Raw genomic sequence first — 20,606 nt, 5'->3', positions numbered from 1 at the left:
CCTGACCCCAGGGACCAAGCGATGAACCCCTACAGTCTATAATCAAGCCCCAAAGGGTATCTATTGTGGGTCCCAATCTTTCAATGCCACCTAAGACAGATGGACTAATTAGACAAATGAGTTCATCCCATTGTTTCGTGGGTAATCGTGGTCTGTTCCTTATGTCTCTGGGGTTACATGCATTTTCATGGGGGCCTCAAAACCTTAACTTAAGACATTCTTCTACTGCGGGGTGATGAGCCTGCAGGGAGGGTGTTTGGGAACAGTTGGTCCTTCTCGGACCGTCTGAAATCACAGCACCTATGGAGAAGCTTCCTCAAGCAAATGAGGTTCTAAAGCGTTTATCCCGAGCCAGAAGAAAAGTTTCAATTTAAAACTACAGGGCATACATTTATTAGCATAGTTTTTCGGGATTCCTCAAAAGAATTACTGAGAAGGCCTTTGATGTATCAAATATTAAGGCTTTGATGTATCAAATGCTCTGAGCCTGAAGGGCTTAGTTCTGATTAGGAAATTCTGGTCTCTGGTCTCTCTCTGGACTTTTGACGACTTGTGCATCCTTTCAGTCAATTGGCAACTGGCATCATCTGGGGAAGGTGGTATGTCTGTCCACTGAAGACAATTCAATCCCCATCCTGCCAAGGGGACGTGGGATGGGGCTGGCCAGGGAGGCTGGCTGATCTTGGGGATGTTCTATTATGGCTGGGTCTTTTCATGCATTTTTAAGGATGGGCACACTCCTTTCTGTGCACCCCCAGCTCCCTGCCCCCGCTGCCTACTGAACCTGTTTTGTCTCCCAGGAAGGAAGGAGAACCCTTCGGCCTTCAGGTATCTAATGTGTTTCACCTGGGCCCTGGGTGTGGCCCAGAGCAAAACTAAAGTGGGACTTTCACAAGTAAACTTAACAGGACATGATGGGCTGGCGACTTTCCCAGCTGAGTGGTGCACATGAAGGCATCTGGAGAAGGGCTGTGGGTAGGAAGCTGACCCCCCCAACACACACCCAGCTACCCTTTGCATCCTACCCATCTCGCTTCATCTCTGATCGGGAACAACTCTGCTAGAGTGTTGTTCAGTGGTCACGTCCTTAGTACTGTTCACTTGCCAGGCGAAGGTTGCCTGGGGCTCCAGGGAAGTGTCAGAGATACTGGTGACTGTGGCTCTGAGCCCTTCCCCCTCCTGGGGAGCCTCTCTGGGTCCTGCACCCTGCAGAGCCACCCACAGGGAGAGCAGAAGCAGAGGACTCCAGCTTCCCATGCAGGCTGCTACCCATGGGCCTCCCAACAGCTTGAAAGGAGGTCTTGGAGTTCCCGTCATGGCTCAGCAGTTAACAAACCCGACTAGGATCCATGAGGATTCGGGATGGATCCCTGGCCTTGCTCAGTGGGTTAAGGATCTGTGAGCTGTGGTGTAGGTTGCAGACATAGCTCAGATCTGCTGTGACTGTGGCGTAGGCTGGCAGTTACAGATCCAATTCGACCCCTAGCCTGGGAACCTGCATGTGTTGCGGGTGTGGCCCTAAAAAGAAAAATTTGCTAAAAGGAGCAAGTCTTTTGCTATCTGGGTACAGCAACTCCAACTTTGCTCGCCCATAACTGCTTACACTTGAGCGTGAACCCAAGAGCCACGCTCAGGTTTATGCTCATTAGATGCACGTGGAATGGTGTTTTCGCTAAATAACCACCTGCCCCCACTGAGCAGGAAGCCTTTTTTATCTCCTTATCAGTGAACTCAGGTAGCTTCTACCAATGCTCAGGAAGCAGCGAGGTTGGAAAGAAAATACGCCTCAGAGAGAAGTTGGAACTCTGCTTGGTATTTGGACTCATCTGGACAGTGGAAAATACAGACCTCCCTGTCGTGAAGATTAAACTTGAGTAGTATAAATGCTCAACAGGCTCCTGATCCACGGCGTGGACTTAATGCTGATGATGTTAACACCTGTCAGCTGGGGAGGAGGGCGACGCTCCAGCCTATCTGGGGAGGTGCCAAGCGAGGAGACTGTGCCCAGGCTGCAGGATGGGGGTGGCCAAGGTTTGAGGGCTGGTTCCAAACTTTAGGCAGAGAGCACTATATTTTCCTCTAGGCTTGAAACAGACCAGAGATCATGAAGCCCATATCCCACTATCTAAGGCGGGGCGGGGGTCTCCTCTGATTAACAGAATTGTGTGGAAAGCCTTTTGGGAATTGCTAGGGAGTGACGAAGCTTATGAACAACAAGTTCTTATGCAACCACATGAGGACCTGTCATCTCACACATTCCCCAGACCTTGTTGAAGGCAGTTGGATGACAGCTGATGTGTCTTTTGGGATGCCTTGCGCCATGCAGGCTAACCGCAGGCAGCCTTTAGATCCTTTTGCTCCAATGTCAGTTTGCTTAGGAGGCTGGATGGAACAGCCAAAAACCTGACTTTAATCACCAGATACTTTCACATAGGCAGATACAACTGACTAGAAACCATTTTCTTCTGGAAGTGGAGTGAAGTGTTTTACGGTTGGCTATAATATATAGGAAATTCCTCTCTGTAGTGAGCAGTGACCTTTTCTGACCTATAGTCCATATAGCATTAACCTCTGAAATTTGAACGTTTGACTGTGAATGTAGCTATTCTTCAAGCCCATGGACTCATGGCAGGTAGGCCGGCATATTACTCTGGTTCAATTCTCCAGTTTTTCCCCCAAGAAGCAACCCCCCCCCCCACCGAGTTTGTCAGTGATTAAAATACAAGTGCATGTGCAGAGGCATACACACTTCTTCTCTTTATCAAGTGCTTTTCCTAAAGCATGACGCTGCCAATCTGGAGTCTGATCAAAGGAAAGTATTTGCCACCTGCAGCCAGGACAGGGCAGAATAGGCCATAGTGACAAGAGCCCTCAAATTCAGTGGCTTAGACCACAAAGGCTTATTGTTCAAGCAGCCCCCAGGTGAGTGGCAGAGAGCAACACCCCTCAGCATTGCTCAAGAGCTGAGCGTTGGGGGGTTCCCATCTCAATGGGGAGTGTCTGCCAAGGTGCTGCTTACTTTTTAGCATCAACACTCTTCACTGCTGCTCTCATCCCACTAGAAAGACCTGCACGTGGGCTGATTTGACGGGTCAAGGACTCCATTTCTTGACTACTAAGGAGGGAACTCTGATGTGAGCGAGCCCTAATGAGGCCTCAGGATTTTATGAGCATCCTGCGGGCACCTGCTCTGGGCTATCTACTACACGAGAGTTGCTGAGTCTGTTCAGTTCTTATGCTAGAGGACACAAACTACGAGGAAGGGGTGTGGAACAGAGAAGAGGGTTAGGCTTTCAGGCAGATAAGTTACAACAGGGCAGATGCCATCGTGCAAGTGACTTCAGGTATGGGAACAGACAAGATTGGAGAAAGAGGCTAATGAAGCAGGCAACATTTGAACCGGGTCTTGAATAGTATATATTACTTGAGAATGTATGATAGTCTTATTTGAAATAAAGCCTTTGTGAATGTTGAGGTCAGCTTTAGTTGTGTAAGTTTGAGAGATCCAGCATTCTGTTTCAGCTCAAGAAATAATTTCAACTTCTAAAGAATCAAGTCATTCACGAACATAGTGGTCTCGTCAGTGTGAGCTGAAACCGTGACCCAGAAGGACTGGCCGGGGACCAGGCAGGTGCCAACAGGTGTGCGCTAAGGTAGTCACATTCTTATACAATCAGGGCAGGAAAGTTTATAGGAACTTTGTGTTTTTCATGGAAAGACCGTCTAGGAGACAGGTTTTAGATGCCATGACTTTGCAATTGGAGATAGGCCAAAAACTTGTAGCAACAAGAGAACACCAAAACAATCCCCGAAAATTGTCACTGAAGCGATAAAAGCCCATGACTTAATCACTCATTTACTAAACTTTCCCACTTAGGACAGTTAAGAGTCGAAGCTGCTACATTTTCCCTTCACTCCAGAAATTCCTTTTTGTCTTAGCAAGAGCCTCCACCCAGATTCAGAGAAACTTCAATGGTGATTATTACAGGAATTTTCTGTGCCTCATGTAATTCTAGGCACATATTGACTCGTACCCAAACCACCCTTGCTAGAGTAGCCACCGGTATCTTTAACCTCCAAGCTAAATTATAAGGAGCGGCGGGTCACACAGGACCAAGTGCGGACTAGGGCTTGAACCCCGATAGTGTAACTTTCAAGCTTAAGTTCTTACTCATTCCACTACATCATTTTATAGAATGAAAAGAGAAGTATAGAAAAGGTGTAAAAAAGCCTATAAAAAAACACTTCCCCCCTCATTAAAAACTAATAAGCCTGGTAGTTGGTTTTAAAATTACTAGGCTGCAACTTTCTGCAGGTACTTAAGTCTTTATAAAACTTGTCTTCATTGAAACATCTAATATTTAACTATCCTCAAACACTTCCCTTGCTCTGCCAGCACAAGGCTAAATAGATTCAGCTATGCGACGAGGACAGTTTGCTTGAAGTCCCTATGGCACCACGACTAAGAAGCCCAGACCAGGCAGCGCCCTTCCTATCACTGAACCAGGATTGCTTTTGCCCAACGCCCAACCTGATGCTGAAAGCCTAGAAGTTTGCAAGAGAGTTTAAGCACGAAACAACCCAGCACAGAGTCGAAAGGAGAGAGTTTTAGATGCGCCCAGAAAAAGAACCCGCTTGCAGGTATTTATGAGATGAGGTTGGGGGGGGGGGTGCAGGCGCGCAGAGCGCTGGGAAAGCAGGAAACGTGATGGAAAACAGGTGCAACATCGTCATTCTGCGCAGGCGCAGCTCAACCACAACCGGTGCACGTTCAAAAGCAAAGGCGCTTGGCACGATCTGAGGGTGGGGTTTTCTGCCCTCTGACGTCGAAAGGTCACGGAGCAGGCACTCGCGCATGCCCAGTTGAGGGGGTTTCCTAGCGGCCCTTAACCGAACTCTGGTCCAACGAGATGCAGCTGACTCCAGGTTCCTGGAAAACAACTTTGGCAAACATCTGCTTGTTTAGGCTCCGTGCTGCTCGGAGGATGTGCGGGCTTTTTGCAGCAACAGTTAAAAGGAGCTTATTAGTGAAAGCAGGTGAAATGGATTTTATTAACGGTTACTCACGGTTTCATCCATAGAAGGAAGGCAAATGAGAAGGGATGCATGACTTTTGATAAGCTTGCCAGGTGGATCACCTATGTCTTTGTCGCCAATCCGCGGGTAGTTGGTTTAAATGCTACTCATATGTGCCCGAAGTCAAGATGTTTCCATCTAGGCTCCCTTTCTCTTGAACTCTGGAATAACTACATGTAAGAAGCTGCTACGCATATTGCTTTTCTAGGATAGTGTTTTTCCTTAAGCTATTAAGCTTTTTAAGAAGCCCCTCCTGACTAGCTGATGACAGAAACTTCAGATGAGTTAGAAGGGTGGCATTTTTTTTTTTCATGGGAGCTTCTGTTATACTTTTTCCTGTCTACATTTTAAAAACACTGGCCTTTGGATAGAATTGCCATCTTGGAACCTAGAGGCCCATTCAAGGGCACCCATTGCTCACATTTGCATTTGCAGAGGATCTGTTTCTGGGTGTCCTGGAGCCGCCACCACACACACGAACTACCACTACAAGTGTGCACCCCGCACATGGCAGTGTAGGTTGGGCTTTTCTGCAAATCCAGTGTCTCAAAAAAACAGATACTCAGAGCTGCCCTCAGACGAAATTGCTGAGAAGCGACAAGGCTCCAGTGAGAAGTCCCTGAACGGTGCTGATGTTGGTGCAAGTCAGTGGTGGATAAAAGGTGAGGGGGATAAGGGAAAAATGTAGCAGTGGGATTCTCGGCGTGTCATCCAGGCTTAGGGGGAAATCCTCTGCTTTTACCAAGGATATAAGGTGACGATGCATAAATCAGGATTTGTTATAATGAAGTCATTTTATGTGACACTTCTAAATGGAATGTATGAGCCTTTGACTTTTCAGTGTCTGACAGGGGATCTTTGAGTAAGTTTGGCCATTCAAATGATGGGTCATATGCCTTGATGGTGGGAATAAAGGCAGTGACAAAGCCCTGTGCCCCATTTCAGTGACTGTAAATCCCTCGTTTACCTCAAATTCTGGAGGGAGCTGTTTGTGAAACTAGCATAGGCGTCACAGGCAGCTAAGGCTTCAGATCCCACCTGATGGTCCTCAGGTTCTCCAGTGCAGCTTTGTGGAGAAGAATAATTATTTTGATTGAATCCTCATGGCTGAGCTCCTTTTCAGCCGCTTTGATTTATTCTTTTGAGTATAAATGAGTTTTCAACGAGAATTACAGAATGGGCAATACCAGAGGAAAAGAGTGCCAGTCAGATCTATGATTCAAGATGCTGTTCCAAATAGCTATTGAATTCCTTGAATTACTAGTGCTCGAAAGCTCCGGCCCCACTGCCCCCAACTCTCCTGTCCACCTCCCCTCCCCCAAACCCTGCATGGGCCTGCATGATTGCGATTAAGGGGGAAGTCTGGCATTAAAGAGAAGTTCCTGACTCTCATATCCTAAAGCCATAACCTCCTAGCATTAGGGTCCCAACTGGTCCACGTTTGTCTGGGATTTGGCTGGTTAGCATCCTGGAAAGTCCTCAGTTTGGGACAAATTGGAATGATTGGCCCCTTTACTTAAAAGGTACTTAAAAGCACATCATCCCTAGGATCCAAAAGATTCTCTATTTGTCTTGTGGTCCAGAGTTCTTGTTACATCACGATTCTACAGGCAATTTTCTCCATCATCAGAATGGCACCTGGGAACATGTTTGGCTGAGGGAGTGGGTAAAGTAGGAGGCAGCAGGAAGATTAATGTCATATTGGAGTAGGGCTGCAGGGCTTCTTTTACACTGTAAATATTGTATGAAGTGCTGATGTAACCTTTACTGCAGCATGACATGGGATTTGGCTGTTTTTATGGCTCGTGATTAAAGTAACAAACAAGTCTCTCATTAGATTATTCGCCCTCCCTCACCCTAACAGACCTCTGCATTTCCAAGAATGCTGTTTTATTTATGCCATCAATCTAACTCAAGCACTAAAACACCTAAGTCGAAAGCTCAAAAATGTATCATCAGAAACGTTCTGTTTATTCTTTGCCCCAAATTAGTTATAATCTCAGATATTGACTTGAATAGGCACTGCAGGGGGAAAAGAAAAAAGAGTTGAGACTTGTAAATTCTGCCTGCTAGAAAGTATGATTATCCATATGTGGTAAAATTCATTGAAGTTCTGGTGAAATTGCATAAGAAAATAGATGGGTTTTTAATGCTTTTAGTTTGTTGCAGTTGCAGATAGCTAAATACAGTTGGCTAAAAAGCAAATTGAGCTCTAAGGAACAGAATTCAGTCTATCGGCTTTCTCCTTCTGGTGTATCCTAGTCAGTAATTTAATTATTCGTGAAACTTTTAAACTCAATTGACTCCCATGGAATTTATCCAAGCTGGAGGGTGTTTAGTGTTACACTCATTATATCTTTTGGGCCTGGTCCAGCAATTAGCAACTTGGCTTTCTGCAATCATAAAGAACTAAGTATGCCTGAAATGCCTGTGTGCGGTGTTCAGTGTCTTTAAATTATATCTATTTTTAAAATTCGGACATTTTGTCTGCTTATTATGTGCAGGTACAGTAGGATGATCTGGTTCAAATTGAGGACAGTGTTTTTGGGGTCTCTTTTAGCTCTTTAGACAGATTTATTGGGTAGCAATTTAAAAATTCAACTGTGATGAGTAGGGCTTAAAATGAAAATGATCCAATATAAATAACAGTCAAAGGTGAGCCGTCATAAATTAGGGAGTCTGATGTTAAAAATAGGTGTAGGTCTGAAGTCTTGCTCCGGCAGCTAGATGCCATCTACTGGTTGTAATTACTGTTTGATCTCATTGGCCACCAATTCGATGCAGAGGGAGAATCATCCGGACCTATTGTTAAAATTCAAATAGCGTATATGGCATGGTTATTTTGTGCAAATCAATCACTGAATAAGCATAGCCACCTTTGGAAATTTGAAAAACTACTGTGAACTTAAAGTCTTGTGTAGACTTTTTTTTTTTTTTAAATTGTGTGTTGCATGACCATCTGACTGCTATTGATTCTCCAGCCTAGCTTTTCTCCAGATGTATGATCATGTCCAGGCATCAGGATATAATTCTTTGGTCATTGTGCCTTAATACGTCTTGCAAAAGCAGTCGGATCCCAGCTGTTCTCCATGTAGAATGTGGCAGGTGCCAATGAAGACAGCTCAGGTGCTGTTGGCTTGCTCTGTATTTTAGGATGATTAGCACTGTGGCCGGCAGAGAGGAAGTTAAATGTATAAACCCATTGCTTGTGCTTTAGATCGGTAAGTTCAGACATCTGAGCATGGGAACTGTGCTTGTGTGCTAGGTAGGAATAAAAAGACAGTAGGAATAAAGGAGTTACCATTTCCTGGGACTCTTAAATTAGCAGGAAACACACACATAGAAAATTCTGCTAATGTTCTAGGACAGGCATTGCTGAACTACAGCCTGCAAACCAGATCCCACCTGCCCCCTGTTGTTGTAAATAAAGTTTTATTGGTACCCAGCAGTGCCCATATGTTTACACATTGTCTGAGGGTCCTGGTGCCCTGCTGGGTGGGGCTGAGTCATGGAGAGAGACACTCCGTGGCCAGAAAAGCCTAAAATCTTTATTCTCTGGGCCTGTGCAAAAATGTTGCTGACTCCTGTTCTAGAAACGTAGACTCTTTACTTCATTAATGTTGTCTTTCATTTAAAAGTCAAAGTCAGCATCTTTGCTTCAATCAGCAGAAACTCTGCCACAGCCCTGGCTTGCCTGGTGAGAGCTGGTTCTGCCAGAAGATCAGGAGGCCCTGCTGCTCCTGCTGCAGTTCTCGCTGGCAGCTCCATGGGATCAGCCCAGGTGGGGGCCTCTGGGCTCCCAGTGACAACCCAGGGCTGCCACCAGGGCCCAGTGCAAGGGGAGGACTTGTTCCTGAACAAGGTGGGGGGTGGGTTGGGAGGCACACGGGGCAGGGGTGGGCTTACTTATCCTTCACCTTCACCTTTCGGTGTCCAGTGTCTGAAATTCACGAAGGAATGTTGGTCATAAAACTGACCTTCGTGTCCATTGAGCTTGAACTACCCGAGGCTGTGGAGGGAGGGTTGTGTTTGCTATGGTTTCAGTGAATTGGCAGCAGCTTTGGGTCGTGCAGACTATAACCACACAAAACAGCTTCATAGTGGCTGAGGATCAGAGGAGCCAGAAAGGGAAGAAGGCAGAAATACTGAAAAGCCAAAGCCAACTGGTTTTTTTTTTTTTTTTTTTTTTGGTCTAAAAGGCCGCACCTGAGGCACATGGAGGTTCCCAGGCTAGGGGTCTCATTGGAGCTACAACTGCTAGTCTACACCACAGCAACACTGGATCCAAGCCTGAGCTGGGACCTACACCACAGCTCATAGCAACGCCAGATCCTTAACCCACTGAGCGAGGCCAGGGATTGAACCCACAACCTCATGGTTCCTAGTAGGATTTGTTTCCGCTGAGCCACGACGGAAACTCCCCATTCATCTTTTAAAACAAAGAGCAGATGGGCCAATTGATAGGAATTGGGGGAAGTGATATTTCCATATACTACTCTAACGTGGAAAAGAGAATCAGGAAACCTCTAAAGGTGATTTTTCACGTGCCCCATTTATACCTGAGACCCTTCAATTTGTTAAAATTACCTACACTGGTGGTAACAATGGGAAAAATCGGATTTAGATAATTTCTTTGGAAGCATCAACATTTACCTTCTCTGGTAAAGAGAGGGAAAGCTATTATTTATCTCCAATGTCAGTGAAAATAGACGTTTTAGAACAGAATGTGTCACAGCTGAACTGGCTTTGCACACCAGCTGACTGTTTCCCGGCTGTGTGATACGGGGGTAAATTGCCTTTTGGGGTAAAAAAAATCTCTAAGTAGTCTCACATTCTCCCAGCTGTGTAACTCAGAAATCCTGTGCTTGGAACTGGTGTAAGGAAATAGGAGGTGATGGGAGCAAAACGGCCTGGTGACTATCCTTACCAGTAAAATGTGAGCGTGCTGACGAGTGTCCTAGGGGCCCTCACACAGTATGTAGTGCGTGCTGACGAGTGTCCTAGGGGCCCTCACACAGTATGTAGTTTCTTCATATTTTAATACAGATTTGATTAGGCTAGCCCAGTAGTTCCAACCTTGGCTGTAATAAGAATTACCTGGGAAATTGCACGCGTGTATGCACACACGCACGCACACACCCACCCTCCAACTGCCTGCACTCAGCCTCACAACAGTCAAATCAGGATGCCTGTTGTGTAAAATCCAGGCATCAGTATCTTTGGCTCTGACTTTTCCATCTTTTTTCAAAAAACAGTTTCTATGCCTTTGTGGAATTCTCCTCCTCTTGCAGCATGTTGCCAACCTTTCCCACTCCATCTTTTGGCATCTTTTTTTTTTTTTTTTTTTTTTTTTTTTTTTTTAGTCTTTTCAGGGCTGCCCCCACGGCATATAGAGGTTCCTAGGCTATGGGTCGAATCAGAGCTGTAGTCGCAGGCCTACACCACAGCCACAGCAACACCAGATCCGAGCTGTGTCTGCGACCTACACCACAAGCTCACAGCAACGCCGGATCCTTAACCCACTGAGTGAGGCCAGGGATGGAACCTGCATCCTCATGGTTCCTAGTTGGATTTGTTTCCGCAGAGCCACAACGGGAACTCCCCCCCTTTTTCTTTTTCAATTTTAGTTCGAAATCATTTTAGATTCACAGAAAAGTTGGGAGAACAACACAGAGGGAGCCCACATCTCCTTCCTTCTGCTTCCTCTGCTGTTCACATCGTGTATACCCAGAGTGCGACTCTCAACATTAGGAAATTCACATTATTGTTGACTGAAATGCAGACCTTGTTGGGGCAGCACCAGACTTTTCAGGGATGTTCTGTTTCTGGTCCAGGGACCCAATCCAGGACCCCACCTTGTGTTTAATTTTCATGTCACCTGAATCTCCCCTGTCTGGGATGGTTCCTCAGTCTTTGTCTTTTATAACCTTGGACACCTTTGCAGGTACTGGTTTTTGTAAATTGTCCCTTGGGTTTGCCAGGTGATTTTTCATTAGATTAGGGTTATGCATTTTTAGCAAACACTTCAGAAGTGCTGTCCTTATCTCAGTGTATTATAGGTCTTCTATTGCTGGTGCTGTTAGCCTTGGTCACTTGGTAAAGGCAGTGTCTTCTGGGTTTCTCCACGGGAGGTTGTATCATTTTTCTCTTTGCAGTTTAAAAACCTGTTGGAGGGAAACATCGAAGTATGCAGATATCCTGCTTCTTCTCAAACTTTTGTCCCCTTACTCTAGCAACCATTGGTCAGTCTTGCCCGCAGCAGTTCTAACTGTGCTGTCAAAGGATAATTTTCTATTTCTCTGTATTTCTTCCACATGTATTAATTGGACTTCTATAAGAAAGCTGTTTCTTCCTTTATTTATGCAATTGCTTATTATGTCAGTATGGCTCATGAATATTAATTGTACCCTATGAATTATAATCTACCACTGTCATTATTTTGTGGCTTAAATTGTTCCAGCTCCGGCTGTCAGGAGCCTTTTCATGTTTGCGCTTTGCCTTTCGCAGCATCCCATCCTCTTTTGGGTACTTCTTTCCCCAAGATGCTCAGGTTTCACCTTGTGTGTGGCCTGCCCCACCCCTAGAGTCAGTCTGTTTTTCAAGTAGCCCGGATTCCTGCTCTTGGAGAATGGAACTTAAAAACCAAGCTCTGGGTTCTGAGTGTACTCACTGTTGCTGCAGTGCCCTTGCCTCCAGCTCCCTTCCCTGGGAATATGTGTCTGTTTGCTAACCCAGGTGTACCCATCTCTATTCATTTCCACCTTGGCCTGTTAGATACACACGTTCATATCCACATCTCCAACTCCAATCCAACATTCTCAGGTTCATGCTCACTTTCCTAATTTGTAACTTTTCCCTCTGACCCTAAGAAACCTGAAACCCTGCTCTCAGTATCTCTTTTTTCTACTTGTCTTCAGCCCTAGGACACATATGAAGTAGTTGCAGAATTGCTCACATGTGGAGAAGCAAATTTACTAAATGGAGTTGAGTGTTTGTGTTCCATTTGCTGTGGCTTCTTTTGTCAGAGTGATTTTAACGTCCCTGTGTGGTCAAGCCAATGCCTAGGCCACCTGGATCTCCTTCACATGACTCTTTCCTATTTTGACCATAGGTCATATTTTCTTGTCCCTTTGGTGTGTCTTACTGCCTTTTATTTAAACACTTTTTGTAAAAGAATGGTAACAAAATGGGAGTTCCCGTTGTGGCGCAGTGGAAATGATCCCGGCTAGTATCCATGAGGATGTGGGTTCGATCCCTGGCCTGGCTCTGTGGGGCAGGGATCCGGCATTGCTGTGAGCTGTGGTGTAGGTTGCAGATGCGACTCGGTTCTGGGTTGCTGTGGCTGTGGTGTAGGCTGGCAGCTGTAGCTCTAAGTCAACCCCTAGCTTGGGAACTTCCACGTGCTCCAGGTGCAGCCCTAAAAAGACAAAAAAATTAAAAAAAAAAAAGGTAACAACAGAAGTTAATAACAGTGACCTCACAGGGACCAGCTGATTCAGTCTGATCTGTGATTGAGCTGGTCTCAGCCTTGTGGCAGCTTCCAGTCAGGCTCAGTTCATCACCAATTTCAAAAGCTTTAAATCAGGGAGTTCCCCAGTGGCCTAGGGGTTAAGGATTTGGCATTGTCCCTGCTGTGGCTCAGATTCGATCTCTGGCCCCGGAAACTTCCACATGCCACAGGCACGGACAAAACAGTAACAAAAATACCCCAAATGCTTTAAAGCAGGACGAAGACCTGTCCTGCTAAAGGGCCTGGGATGTGAGCACTGGTGAGATGTGTGGGAGGTTTTTTACTTGACTCCTGGGCTGTAGGCCGCTGTGCTCTGCTTTTCCCTCCCAGCTCTTCTGCATCCATGAGGAAAGTTCTGTCCCGCAGTCCCGCCCACTCCCGCCACTTTCTGGGCCCCTGGAGAGCCCTGCTGCCCGGCTCTGTGGAGGCCCCACATGCCTCAGAGGAACTTCCCCCCCCCACCTTGCCATCTCCTTTGGTGGCACCTGCCTTGCACCTGGGGGAGCCAGTTCCTGCTTCCGGGAAATGCTCTCAGGTCTGATGCTGCCCCAGCCTTTGACATGCTCCCTGTGGTAGGCGGGATAATGGCCCCCAAAGAGTTCCACCACCTAATCGCCAGAGGCTGCAAACATGGAAATGGGAATCAAGTGGCAGATGGAATTAAAGTTGTCAGATGACAATAAGAAAGGAAGTTTACTCTGGATGATCCTGGTAAACCCAGTGTAATCACAAGGGTCCTTAAAAGTGGGGCAGGAAGGCAGAGAAGGAGATGTGATGATGGAAGTGGGGTCATAGAGAAATGTTGTGCTGGCCTTTTTTTTTTTTGTCTTTTTAGGGCCACACCTGCGGCATGTGGATGTTCCCAGGCTAGGGGTCTAATTGGAGCTGTAGCCCCTGGCCTACACCACAGCCACAGCAGATCTGAGCCATGTCTGCGACCTACACCACAGCTCATGGCAATGCTGGATCCTTAACCCACTGAGCAAGGCCAGGGATCGAACTTGAAACCTCATGATGCCTAGTTGGATTCATTTCCGCCGCGCCACAACGGGATCTCCTATGTGCTGGCTTTGAAGGTGGAGGAAGGGTACCACCAACGAGAGATGTGGGCAGCCAGGAGAAGCTGGAAAAGGCAGGGCATAGGCTGTGCCCTCGAGCTCCAGAAGGGAACACAGGCCCACCAACACCCGGGGTTTAGCTCACAGACCCTGCGAGTCAACTTTGGACCTACAGAGCTGTAAGATATGAGTTTGGGTTGTTCTAAGTGAATAACTTGTAATTTGTTCCTGGAGCAACAATAAAATGATAACACTACCCCCAAGCCATCTATGAGCACTTGTGGGGATGAGCTGCAGGTGGGGAAGGTCTTAGCCTGTGGTCTGAGCCCTTGGAGTTAGCATCCATCACATAAACCATCCCACTTGTCATTATTAAAAGTGCGTTAAGAGTTGGGCTGGCAGTGTGGGCTGAACTGCTTCCCTGCGTGATTCTGGTGTTGAAGTCCTAACCTCCCCCCCTCCCCCCACCCCCGACTTCAAAAGTCACTGTATTTGGAGAAGAGGTCTTTAAAGAGACAATTAAAGTAGAATAAGGTCTTTAAGGTGAGCCTTAGTCCAGTATGACTGGTGTCCCTATAACAGGACAACATTGGAACACGTTCTTGTGTGTGGAAGACCACGTGAGGACACAGGGGGAGACGGCAAGCCAAGGAACCAGGCCTCAGAGCAAACCAGCCCTGGGCCCTTGATCTTAGACTTCTCACCCCCAGAGGAATTCCTGTAGCTGTGGGGCTTCGTGAGGGTGGCCCGCAGGCTAACACAGCTGGTCTCTCCTAGCGCCTGTTTTCGGGACATCCCTCTGCGATGCATTGAAATTGCATGCAGATTTATACATTGTCAGAAGTCAGCTACTGAGCCTCTCATTGTTTCAGGCAGAGGGCCAGCTGTGTTCAGAAACCTGCACTCCTCACTCAGTTCGTGGATGACTGTTGGTGTCAGTAAGTTAGACCAGCGCAGGACGTTCTCACACTAAGCAGCAAAGAACAAAGCATTCAGGCATTGAAGCGGTTTCAAGGTCACTGACAAAGAGCTGGTTTAGACTTTTGTCCCATAAAGAGACTGAATTGGTCTTCGAGAGCCCACTCCTTAGCTTTGCCCATCTTGAGGCATTTCCCAAGCTTTCAGGTACTCACCCAGCCCCCAGGGCAGGCAAAGGTGGCACTTAGTGACCCTGCGGCCTCCAGCTGGACCACACGGATGACGGCAGATGTCCTCAGAGGGTGGCCGGCAAGCAGGAGCCAGGGCAGCACAGAGCTCAGCCACTCAGTCACATGGTTGTGAAGACTGGATGTGGCGCCCCCCGCCCCCCAGCCTGCCTCCGCCAGAGAGACGTGCAAGGGCCTGTCTGCTGCTCAGGGCACTTTGACCCCAGGTCACAGTTAGAAATGGAAACCTTTGCCATATGCCTCCCCCTTTTCTCTTCTCCTCTTTTATATCCCAAAATAACTTTGGATGTTCTATTGGTCTTTTGAGCTAGGATATAATATATTGATTCCTTTTATTTATTAATTATTATTATTATTTTTGTCTTTTTGCCTTTTCTAGGGCTGCACCCATGGCATATGGAGGTTCCCAGGCTAAGGGTCCAATGGGAGCTACAGCTGCCGGCCTATGCCACAGCCACAGTCACAGCCACGTGGAATCTGAGCCTTGTCTGTGACCTACACCGCAGCTCACGGCAACGCCAGATCCTTAACCCACTGAGCGAGGCCAGGGATCGAACCTGCAACCTCATGGTTCCTAGTAGGATTCTTTAACCACTGAGCCATGACGGGAACTCCCCTTTTCTTTTAAATCACATTTTTTTTTTACGTCATTGCAGTGACTTTTATCCCAGTTCGAGTTTCCCAGTCTCTTCTGTATCAAACATTTCAAATTTCTTGCGGTACTTCTAGAAAAAGTAACTTCTTGCAGATAGATTTCCCTGGGTTTACTTTTAAGACAACCCTATTGAAGTAGAGAGACCATCTCGGTCACCTGGTAGCCTCTGTAGCAATAATCACTATGTCATATTGTAAGGTGCCAGCAGCTGAGCGCTGTTGCGTTCTTACTACCTGAGATTTGCTTCAACTCTCTTGTCTCCTTTAACCCTCAAAGCAAACCCAGGAGGCACAGGAATTATTAGTACCTCCCACTTTTTAGCTGTAGAAACTGCGGTTTAGCAAAGCCTGGTCATGTGTGGTTTCAACTGCCCTAAGGTATGGTCTCTACCCAGCAGCATGGGCAGGATTGATTCTATTAGCCCAAAATTTCAGAGCCAGGCGTCATTTTAACTGGTGAATATGATACACCCTGAGCAGTTGTATAAAAATGTAATTATGCTAGTAGCATGAGGTTTGTTTGGGTTGGACTTACACTTGTTTCAGAACTAACCATGTTTGATTAGACTTTTATCGAATGGGTTTTTAGCTCATGGCATGTTCAGCTCCATGAAGCAAGGAAACCTTATCATACTGTTGTAGGATTCTCATATTGGGAGACAGGATACCAAGGCCTTTTTGTTAGGAAGCAGCATTTATTCATTCTGGCACTGGCTCAGCGGATTCATATCCAAAGGCTGAGCCCGGAAGGCAGCAGGTCTCAGCCTCATATATCCCCTTGGTTTTCCTGCTACATCTAAATTCGTTTGTCACCCTTATAAGGTGTTCTGTAATTTCTGAGTGGACAGTTATAGATATGCCTGGGCTCAGGGATACAGGTTATGCTACATTGTCGCAGAACTGTGCATGTGTGCACAGATGCTAGTGTTACATGTTGCCTTCCCTTTGTTCTGGGAGGACCCTCCCCCCTCCCCCCTCCCAATTATAATACTGGGGTACTGTTGTGTGGGTTAACACCTCCATTAGAAAAGTGTCCTCGGAAGGAAGAAGGATTTATAACCCCCACATTTAATTGGAATCAGGCTGAAGACTACAGCAGAGCTGTTATATGCTCTAGTTTGATGGAGACTTTATGGATATTTTGAGCCACAGGGCCTCTGCTTCCAGGAAGTGTATAGATAGGCCCACAATGCAGGTACCTTCAGAAGGCCCATGGCCAAGAACCTGACAACATCGCCCACTGGAGACTTTTTCCCTCCTTTTATCACTTGAATCTGCCCAATAGATCAGTGGCTCTGAGAGCAGTTAGCTACTGGCAGTGATCCATGACAAATTTCTACCAGTTCCTCGTTTCTTATAAAATAAGAACTGTGTACTTGGGACTGTCTCTGTTAGGCCCTTTGGCTATTGGGTCCTGTGTTCGGGACCCAGACTTTGCAGGAAGAATGACCGGAGCTGATGACTGTGAGTTACATCCCAGTTCTGCATTGCGGGAAGAAATATGTTCATATTCCTCTCCAGTTTTAAGTTCTGTTTTTGTGTCATGTTTGAATTCCTTTGATGTTTCTCTTAGAGTGAGGTTGTTTACAAGCTAAGTAAACCCGCCTCGACTTCTGGGTAATGACTCATACTTTAGTGTTTTCTTTCATTAATATCCATATGTAATGTCTGTGGTTCTCAACAAGGGGGCAGTTGTGCCCCCCAAGGGCACGTGGTAATGAAGTATTTGTGATTGACACCACATAGGGGATACTCCTGGCATCCAGTGGGGAGAGGCCGGGGCTGCTGCTAAATAGCCCACAATGCACAGAACCGCCACCCCCCCCCCACAACAGAATTATTTTGCCCAAAATATCAAGAGTGTTGAGGTTGGCTTAGGGAAAGAACTTGTAAAAGCATTAAGGTTTTTTTTTTTAAACTTATGCGTAATTTTAGATGACATTTATAGATTTCCATCATGCTTTAATATTCTTATTAAATGATGCTTGTCTACTTTTAAATTAGCATTAAATAATTTTTCCTATATTCCATATGAACAGAAAGATTTGTTCAGATGTATAAAAGAATATGATGACAGTCCCTTCAGAGCAGAAATCTTTAGTAAAACTCATCTGTGCTCCAGGCACGAGAAGCAGTGGAAATCTGGGTGCTGTCCCTGTGAAGAGTCCCTGTATCTTGCTCCTGGAAGCATAAAGCAAAATCACAGGGTACCAACAAAGACAGATTATTAGGAAGATACAGATGCCAAAGTGCATCTCAATCCAGTCGCAGAAGCCAGAGATGTCAGCCGGTGCTGCTGCTCTGTTTCCTGTAGCTGAGGATGACACAAAGCCAAATGACAGTATTGTTACCATTGAGATTGAAAAAAGGCTATTTATGAGTGAGATGTTAGTTTCCAGGGAGGTCTTCACCTTTGATGGAGAAACTCTTCTCCAAGCCAGTACTTGAGCTCCCACCAGTTCAACCAAACACTCTGAAGAAAGAAGGTGAGGGATTAGGGAAAGCCGAGCTGACAGGTGGCAATTTGTGAAGAGTTGAATCACTATCCATTATAGCTTATCAGCAGAAAGAGAAGAGGGAGGATGTGTTCCAGGGTTGGGCTCACCACTGAGAAGGTGCCCCCTCTAGAACACAGCCAGCACACCGCTGGGCGGCTTTCAGCGCCAGATACACATGCAAAGGGGAGAAATGTCGTTTGTTGGAAAGCCATCTGGATTATGAGTCATGCGTAGAAATCTGTTTGAAACAATGCAGTAAATAAGAGTCATGAACATTTGGGGTATTGGAAGGCATCAGTCATAGACTGTAGTCAACCAGAGGAAAGAATTGCTGATAACTAGATATGACCAATACATAGATACTAGTTGTAAGTATCTATAGAACCAGGTACTTGGCAACAAGACTCACCAGTTCAATATCTCCCTGTTTTAGTGCGTTTGAAATAAATGTAATATTTTCTGAGGTTGAGAAGAGTTTATCTAAACCACATACGCAATGTTCAGATAATCAAATGAGTAGCCTGCAGACCTGAAACTTGCTTCTTAGAGATTATATGGTTAAACATTAATGTTAACTTTCCAAAATTTCATAACTATCAAGGGAAATAGAAAAGTCAACCTGTCAGCCTTAATACATTATAATAACATGCAATATAAAGTAATATAACATAGATATGAATAGACGTGAATGGGAGTCATGGTAATTATTGCTTTGGGAGTTAAACTGATCTGTGAATTCAAATATGACATATCAGGTGCCTGTGAAGTCAGACTCTTAACAAAATTTCTGAGTGGAGATTTTTTTCATTGCTTTAAAAATCTGGTCTAAGTTTTCTTTAGTGTATTGAAGCTTATTAAACCAGATCCCTGGCAGAATGTCCAGACCAGCAGGTGGCACCAATAGGAAAACCAATGAGATTTTTCAGGGGAATTTTTAAATTATAGAGAGAGAGGAGTTCCATCATGGCTCAGCAGGTTAAGAACCAGACTAGGATCCGTGAGGATGCATGTTCGATCCTGTCCTTGCTCAGTGGGTTAAGGATCCAGCATTGCTGAAAGCTGTGGTGTAGGTCACAGATGTGGCTCCTGTCTGGTGTTGCTGTGGCTGTGGTGTAGGCTGGCAGCTGCAGCTCTGGTTTGACCCCTAGACCAGAACCTTCCATCCTGCTGCAGGTGCAGCCCTAAACAGAAAAAAAAATGTGTATATATATATATGTATGTATGTGTATATGTGTGTATATATATGTATATATATAAAAGAAGGGGGAAATTCCAAAGTGAAGGTAAAATAGGTTAAAATTTTATATTTCTAGGGTATACATCAAAGCAAAGGAATGGATTGGGGAAAGGAATATAAGGCCTATGACATATCCTACTTTTCCTCTCATTTTGAATTATTATTGACTGTTGGACAAAAAAATTTTACAGGCTTTGAAGATTGTTTCTAACCCACAAATACAATGTCTCAAGTTTCCGTGAAAACCGTTATTTAGAGACGCTATCATAACAATTGTCCAAGTGGACAAGCCCCAAGCAGGTGACTCCTCATAGGAAACCAGTGGCACATTGATGGACTGACTTTTGCAAGGAGCCTTTTGTGGCTCAGAGAGAGTCTGGCTGCCCTCCTGGACACCTCTACTATTGGAGGGTTTTGTGTTGGAGCAAACAGTATTTAATATTTAATGAAGTCGTCTTCTGCTGATGTTTTACGGCAGATGTGCTCTCCTTAGTCAAACGTCAGAAGGAAAAATGTAGAGGCAAATGTATTAAAAATGATCATACATTCTCATGGCCTCTCCCTAGGTGTCCCTGATGGGTAATTACCTTCTGCACAAGATGGAAATGATATGGGCAAAAACGTTTTTGTACAAATTTACAAGAAATGATTTTACCATTGGCAAGAATCAAGCTCCAGACACATTATTTTTTGCTACTTCCAGCTTTTCTTTTCTTTTTTCCTTTTTATCCAGATGATTTTGGCATTATATACAGGACTTACAGAGGAACAATAAGAGTCTTTAATAATTCATATCTGAGAGGAGTGAAAAATAGAAGGGCACAGCTTATTATGAGGACATCAAATGGATAACTTATTCTAACACCTAGAAAAGGCTTCAAACCATTCTGGTTCCTACTGAAAAAGCCCATTCTTTTCTGTCTCAGACATTTCTGATGTTGGAGGGCCTGAGATTCTTGGATAAGAACCCCTTTAATTCCTAATGGCTTGTGTTCCTTTGGAGTTAAAGCAGAAGGTCTAGACATAATTTTGTCAGCTGAGCTGAGGAGAAAAGGGAGGGGAGGAGAGAGGAAGGAAAGAAGCTGGGAGAGTTGGAAAGGTCGTTTCCCCTTCATGCTGGATGCATTTTCTGATGTGAACTGGCAGCAGACTGTTGCCTCAGGATGCAGTGTTGTGAGCAGCACCAGCCCAACCTTGCTGAACAAACTTCATGTGTATGCTGCTTCCTCTGGACCAAATGTTGTCATTTGAATCTGAAGTGGCAGCTGCGTCAAAATAAGTTTGCATTATGTAGACCTAGTTCCAATTTTTAAAATGCTGATTCAAAACCCTATTCAAAGACCAGCAGCAATCAATTATATTTGTCAGTTTCTTTGAATATGGTGTGTGGTTTTCTTACCACACCAG

The 20,606-nt window shown here is 45.5% G+C and overlaps 1 long non-coding RNA gene across 1 annotated transcript in view; it reads left to right on the top strand.

Annotated features, from left to right (window-relative positions):
• LOC110261172 overlaps positions 1,464 to 20,606 on the top strand; it is a 54,437-nt gene continuing 35,294 nt past the window's right edge. The window contains exon 1 of the long non-coding RNA XR_002345025.1: positions 1,464 to 5,738. This is a non-coding gene — a long non-coding RNA (uncharacterized LOC110261172). The remainder of the gene's footprint in view (positions 5,739 to 20,606) is intronic.

Source organism: Sus scrofa, chromosome 6 (assembly GCF_000003025.6).
Source record: "Sus scrofa isolate TJ Tabasco breed Duroc chromosome 6, Sscrofa11.1, whole genome shotgun sequence".
In the NCBI taxonomy this organism is placed as follows: domain Eukaryota; kingdom Metazoa; phylum Chordata; class Mammalia; order Artiodactyla; family Suidae; genus Sus; species Sus scrofa.
This window is presented reverse-complemented; position numbering and strand designations above follow the sequence as displayed.